Source organism: Macaca fascicularis, chromosome 3 (genome assembly GCF_037993035.2).
Source record: "Macaca fascicularis isolate 582-1 chromosome 3, T2T-MFA8v1.1".
Classification (NCBI taxonomy): Eukaryota; Metazoa; Chordata; class Mammalia; order Primates; family Cercopithecidae; genus Macaca; species Macaca fascicularis.
The window spans coordinates 141693990-141701595 of NC_088377.1; the positions used below are offsets into that span (position 1 = coordinate 141693990).

General features: G+C 35.2%; 1 pseudogene; it reads left to right on the forward strand.

The window, feature by feature from the left end:
* Positions 1-204: 204 nt before the first annotated feature.
* On the forward strand, positions 205-1134 carry LOC102141808 (small ribosomal subunit protein uS5-like; annotated as a pseudogene).
* Positions 1135-7606: the final 6472 nt, after the last annotated feature.

Below are 7606 nucleotides of genomic sequence, written 5' to 3' on the forward strand. Positions count from 1 at the left end.
GTAGTTCCAGCTACTCTGGAGGCTGAGGTACGAGAATCTCTTGAACCCAGCAGGCGGAGGCTGCATTGAGCCAAGATTGCACCACGGCACTCCAGCCTGGGTGACAGAGCAAGGCTCTGTCTCAAAAACAAAAAACAAAAACACACACCACGCTGAACAGATATTTGAAAATTGGAGGAAGCTTCTTCTCTGAGAAAACAGCAAATGGCGGATGACGCCGGTGCAGTGCAGCGGGGGGGCCCAGAGGCCCTGGTGGCCCTGGGATGGGGAACCGTGATGGCTTCCACGGAGGTTTCGGCAGTGGCATCCGGGGCTGGGGTCGGCCGTGGACAGGGCCGGGACCGCAGAGCTCGCGGAGGCAAAGCCGAGGATAAGGAGTGGATGCTCGTCACCAAGCTGGGCCGCTTGGTCAAGGACATGAAGATCAAGTCCCTGCAGGAGATCTACCTCTTCTCCCTGCCCATTAAGGAATCTGAGATCACTGACTTTTTCTTGGGGGCCTCTCTCAAAGACGAGGTTTTGAAGATTATGCCAGTGCAGAAGCAGACCCGTGCTGGCCAGCGCACCAGGTTTAAGGCGTTGCTACTGGGGACTACAATGGCCACGTTGGCCTGGGTGTTACGTGCTCCAAGGAGGTGGCCACCGTCATCCGTGGGGCCATCATCCTGGCCAAACTCTCCATCGTCCCCGTGCACAGAGGTTACTAGGGGAACAAGATCGGTAAGCCCCACACCGTCCCTTGCAAGGTGACAGGCCTCTGTGGCTCTGTGTTGGTGCGCCTCATCCCTGCACCCAGGGGCACTGGCATCGTCTCAGAGCCTGTGCCCAAGAAGCTGCTCATGACGGCTGGTATCGATGACTGCTACACCTCAGCCCGGGCTGCACTGCCACCCTGGGCAACTTCGCCAAGGCCACCTTTGATGCCATCTCTAAGACCTACAGCTACCTGACCCCTGACCTCTGGAAGCAGACTGTGTTTACCAAGTCTCCCTATCAGGAATTCACTGACCACCTTGTCAAGACCCACACCACAGTCTCTGTGCAGCGGACCCAGGCTCCAGCTGTGGCTACAACATACGGTTTTTATACAAGAAAAATAAAGTGAATTAAGCCTGAAAAAAAAAGAAAAGAAAATTGGAAGAAATATGCAGTATAGATAAGCCAGAAGACAAATATAAATGAGAAGTTTAAAAATATTGAAGATAAAATAATGCAAGTCGAGTTTAGTGGAAAATACAGTGGAAATGAAGAGGAGGGAGTATTTAAAGAAAAATGACTGACAACATTTCAGAAGTAATGCCAAACTTGAATCCACAGATATAAGAAGCTAATATGCACAGTAAATATTACATACTTAGATACATGATATGGCAGTTGCAGTGCACCAAAATTAAAAAAATTAAGAAGGAAAAGAAAAAAAAAAACTAGAGTGTAAAAACCAATCATTTTAAAGTAACATAAATTACACAAAGGGAAGACGTCTCACAGCAATAAATGAAACCAAAAGACTAAAATAATATCTCTACAGTATTATAAGAAAATGATTAGAAATCAAAACGTTTTTACCCAGCAAAAATATGTCTTTTAAGAGAGAATAAACTTTAAGACAAAAAGAATCCTCACGACTAGATAATTTCCCGCAAAATGCTCATGAAGAAAACAAGCATATATTAATAAACTAGCCTCAAAATATATTAATAGACATATTGATAAAACAATAGGGAGAAACTTTATACATCTATTCCTACAGTAGAATATTTCAATTCATGTTTTTAACTTGAGAAATAAAACAGTTAAAAAATTGGTAAAGATAGAAAATACATGAACAACATAGTTAACAAGCATGGCCTAGTAGTATGATCTGGAATTCTGTCCCCAAACAAGAGAATACAATTTGTTCTCAACCAAATATAAAACAGTTTTTAAATAAGCACATTATAGGCAGTGAATCAATTATCAATAAATGCCAGTGAATTTCTATTATGTAGAAAACATAAGGTATGAGATTTGAAAAGAAAAAAAAAACACACAAAGGTCAATTTTTTTCTGAGGTGTTAGGAGAACATCACAAATAATAAGCACAATATAATGGAAAGATGAAGATTTCTGCCCCACAATTAAACAATATAAGTTGCTCTCACACATTTACAAAAACGATCACAATTTAAGCTCATAAATCAATTATCAATAAATTCAAAGAATTATCGTTATAAGTCTGTATAAAGACATAAGATTTTAAAATGATAGAACATTTAAATTAGTACAGCCACTATGCAAACTGTATAAAGATTTCTCAAATAATAAAAAAATAACTGCCATATGATCCAGCAATCCCACTACTGGTTAGATGTTTAAAGGAAATTACATCAGTATATCAAAGAAATATCTGCAGTCTCGTGTTCATTTCAACACTGTTTATAATACACAAGATAGGAAAGAAAATCAAGTATCCAACAACACATAAATGGATAAAGAAAATGTGGAATATATACAAACAATAGAATATTATTCAACTATAAAAAGAAGGAAATCCTGCCGTTTGTGACAACATGAATGAACCTGGAGGACATTATGTAAAGTGAAATAAGCCAGGCATAGAAAGAGTAGCACCATATAATTTCACTTATATGTGGAAATGAAAAGAATTGAACTCATAGATATGGAGAGAAGGGTGGTTACCAGGGACTAGTGATGGTGAGGGAGGCAGGGAGATGTTAGTCAAAGGATACAAAATATGAGTTAGGAGGAGTAAATTCAAGAGATCTACTTTCCAATATGGTGAATCAAGTTAAATAAAATGTATTATATTCTTTAAAATTCCTGAGTAGATTTTAAGTGTTCTCACCAAAAATAAAAGGTAAGTAAATAAGGTAATGCATATGCTAATTAGCTCAACCTAGCCATTCCATAATATATACATGTTTCAAAGCAATGTATTGTACACAATAAAGATACACAATTTTTATTTTTCAATCAAATACAGGAAGTAAGTTGTTCTTTTCTCACATGGTATGATTCATTGTATACATAGGAAATTCAGTTAAATTTATGGATAAATTATTAGAAATAATAACAGAATTTAGCAGGGTGAAAGGAATAAGATCAAATTAAAATACTTTTCTATATATGAACATCAGTTTCATAGCTATGTGAACTTTGTCAAGTTAATCTGTCTGGAATTATAAATTCCTCATCTATAAAATAGGAAAACTAATAGTAACCACTTCATATGGCTGTTAGAATATCAAATAAACTAATAGGTATAAACTCTTTGAATAGTGCCTGATACATTGTAATATCTAAATAAGAATTAAATAATAGATATATTAGTATTTATAGTATTTTAGGTAAAAGGAAGTATGTAAGCTATTGGAAACAGCCTTTTATGATATTCCACTATAATTAGGAACTGAAAAGTTTCTACCATATTTATAAGCGTTTTGAATTACAAATTACTTCCAGTAAATGCCACTCTCAAGAAAAATGTCCTCAGCTGGTAGTTTCTGAAAAATACCCATGGTAGTAATCAGATAAAAATAATTGTAATGGTCTGCTAAAATTCTGAAACAAAATAATATAATATAGTGCTGGAAATAACTTTTTCATCAAAGTATTAAGTTCTTCTGAATGTTTCCTGCAATAGTTTCTGTTTGGAAAAATTAAAGAATTTTGATGAGGATTTTACAGCAATTATAGAAAGTGGAACTATTTTGTATTTATTCTAAAACTCATAACTGTACTTTGACCACTAACCATATTTTATGACACAAATCTCTTTTTATTTGCAAATTTCCTGAAGAGGAAATTAATATTTTCTCACAAGTACTAAATAAATCAGAATAAACATTTATATAATATTTATTTGTAAACATGACAAATGTTAGTTTAATCTGTATGTTTCCCTCTGGTCCTTTTAATATAAAATCTGTTTTGTAAAAACAAAAAGGTTACAATATCTTTTGTCTGCATTCTCAATGTGCATCAAGAGGGTAGTAAACTGGATGAAATCAAGCTATTAGGAAATGATAAGGAACAATGTGAGGTGAAATAGACATATATTTACATGGCTTTCAAATGAAAGAGATGATGATAAAATGAATAATACCAATATCTTCAATGTATGTGCAGTGAATAGAGCATCAGATACTTAGCAAAGTGTAATAAAGTAGGAGACAAACTGAAGAAATTTTTAAGAAATAGGAGGAAAGGGATAAATAGAAAAAAATATTGAACAATTAAAGGATGAATGACAAGATCAAGTGAACCAATTAACTTAACAATTGTAGAAAAAGCAAACAGAGAAAATGGAGATGAGGCAATAATGAAAGAAATAAAGGGATATTTAGGAACCCCATAGATGTGAAGACTGACATAAGCAAAAATATTAAATTGGAATAACATTAAGACAGCCTAGTGTCTAAGTCTGATATTTTCTTAACATTAAGAATAAAAAATAGAACTTCAAATGATATCTGAGATCAATATTTGCCTGCAAAGTAATTAAACTAAGGATAATCTAGGACTTTTTTTTAGGATTGATTCTAGAAAACCATGATGAGTCTACACAGTGGTTTCCTGAAAAGTGACTTGGGTCAACCTGAATATCACTGCTTTGCCAAATGGAAAGAAACATAATGTTAGCTACATAAGAGCATAGAAATGAATACTAAAGTCAGTGTATATAAAAACTTGAAAGATACAGGTGAAAAGAGAAATAAATAATAAATATCTTTAAAAAATAATAAATATAAATGAACAATTTAACCACTTAATGAATGTAGAATAGAAAGATAATAAACCCCAAGAAAGCAGACACTCTCCCACCAAAAAGATAAAGCAGAAATTAAAACAGACCAGGCACCGTGGCTCACACCTGTGATCCCAGCATTTTGGGAGGCCAAGGTGGGTGAATCGCTTGAGCCCTGGAGTTTGAGATCAGCCTAGGCAATATAGGGAAACTCCATATAAACAGAAAAAATTAAAAAATTATTAGGTTGGCGTGGTGGCGTGTGCCTGTAGTCCTTGTTACTTGTGAGGCTGAGGCAGGAGGATTGCTTGAGCCCATGAGGTCAAGGCTGCAGTGAACCATAATCTTGTCACTATACGGTAGCCTGGGTGACAGAGCAAGACCCTGTCTTAAAGAAAAATAATAATAAATAATAATAAAATATTTAGTAATACAAAACTAAAAAAATTGGTATTATCAATAAATATTTGCCCAAAATATAGACAGAATCTTTAGACAGGAAGAAAGTTCCATAGTTAAAAAGAGAACAAAAATAATTTACTCAGAATTTAGTACAAGGAAATATAAAACCAACAATCAAATAATCACACAGAAAAAGAACAAATATAGTAATAATATAGGCAAATGGAGAAATTTACAGATGCTAACCTACAAAGACAGTTTAAAAAGTGAAAAACTTCAATTTCCTTAGTGAAATTTGAGACACCCTGCTAAGTGGTGTCAATCAAATTAACAAAAATAAGAAAATGCCAATACACAAAAGTAGAAATAGTGTATACTAAACTGCAAAGAAACAATTTTAACAAAAACCAAAGGATATTATTCAAAATCATACAAATTTGAATAAAACATCAAACATATGAAATAATTTCTGAGAAAATGAAATAATTGAAAGTGACTCAAGGTAAAATAGAATAATTTTTTTAAAAATAAATAAAAAATAAAATGCTTTGAATGTACTACCTTGAAAAAAATGTATTTTAGAATTTTAAAGATACCATAGGAACAATTACATCTCAAAGAAAATAAAAATTTCTGCTAGTAAGAAAAAGAGGAAAACTGTGCTAACTTTTTCGACAAGGCTATGAGATCTCTAATTCCATTTTGATAATGATGGAATTTCTAGTATCAAATGTGCCAGCTGACATAAACAAATAAAAATGGCAAAATATATTAAACCATACTGTAGACACTGGAAAAGGGTAATCCAGGACTCCAATCCTTGAAAGAAAAAAAACCTAATGAAATTATTCTTCCCTTTGCCTTAGTTTTCTGAGAAACTTTTTGGATAGTAGAATGGGCTTGGGATTGGGAGAAACCCAAGAGGAACATGTACATCTCTTGCTGGTTGAGGTATCAAAGATTAGAGTGCAGGGAGACTGCAGCAGATGACATTTTTGGTGTATAACATCAGCAAAGAAGGAGTCACATGAAAAAAGAGCTGCAGAAACCTGCATGGGATTCCCCTTGATGAACAACAAAAGACACATGTATAATGATTCTCCGCTATGCTGAGTAAAAAACTACCAGGAGGCTACACACTGAATAAATTCCTGATCATACACAGGGCTAACAGACCTTGAGATTCTGAACAGCCAGAATAAAGAGACCACATTGGACATCATGGAAATTCAGTACAGACTACAGAAGGTCTGTCTTTCTAGTCAGGCTAAACTAGTCCTAAATTAAAAGCAACTCTAAACTCACCCTAAAATCATGGAGAAATGAGGCTCCTGCCAACAGCTATGTGACTAAGTCACCTTGGGAGTGGATTCTCTATCTCCAAACAAACCTTTAGGTGATTGTAGTGATGGCCAACATTTGATGACAACTCCATTAGAGACCCTGAGACAGAATTTCTAAACCACAAAAATAGAAAGAGATATGAAATGTTTATTGTTGTTGTAGCCACTAAACTTTGGGTGTAACTTGTTACACAGCAATTGATAATTAAAACAATTATTTATCCAGCTACCTTTACTGCTGTGTCCAAACGGTAACGCCAGAGGCCAGTGTTCATCTCCCAAACTATATCATCTCCTAGGTGAACCAACCTGGGGGTCCACTCATTTCACTATATCCCTTCCATAGATGGAAGAATATTTTGTCCTATCAAGAAAATACAAGAGCATAGGTATAGATTAGCCTTTCCTACAAAAAAGACTTATGCAAGAACCACCATTAGTCACTTGACAAAATGCTTATCCTGGATATTTTACAAAATACTGTATTTCATCTGGAGATGCAGTTCATGGCAAAGGAAGTGTAGTAGTAATTTCACATATACAGAAACTTGTCTTTCTTCATTAGTTATCATGTAGAAGCAGCCATCTTGATAGAGCAATGAAATAGTCTACTCATGTATGATCTCAGCTGGGAGACAATACACCATGAGTTTGGGCATAAATTTGCCAGATTTGGTACATCCTTTGAAGCTGCAACCAATATATATTGCCACTCCCTCCATGAGTAGGGTATAGAAGTCAAGATGGTGATGTGAGTGCTCTTGTTATTGAACTTAATATGTAATTGAAAAAAAATTTCTTCATCTTCCCACAACTGGTGGACCTGGACCAGTCCTAGTGGAAGAGTAATATTCCAAATCAACAAAATCTGGTTTCTAACGGATAGGGAGATGAATCTGCTCCTTGATCAGTTTGCTTTCAGAATGTCTATGAAATAACAGTTTGAGAAGGAAAGTGGTTAAACTAGGAGGGTGTGATATATCGTAGTTACCATGGGAATCTCTCAGTATTTACTTTTGCAAAAGTCCTTGTCAGTGGAAAACTGACACAGACTGGCTCCCAAGACTTGGATTCTGCAGGAATGAAGAAAGTTTGGGTTACCCCATAAGGAAAA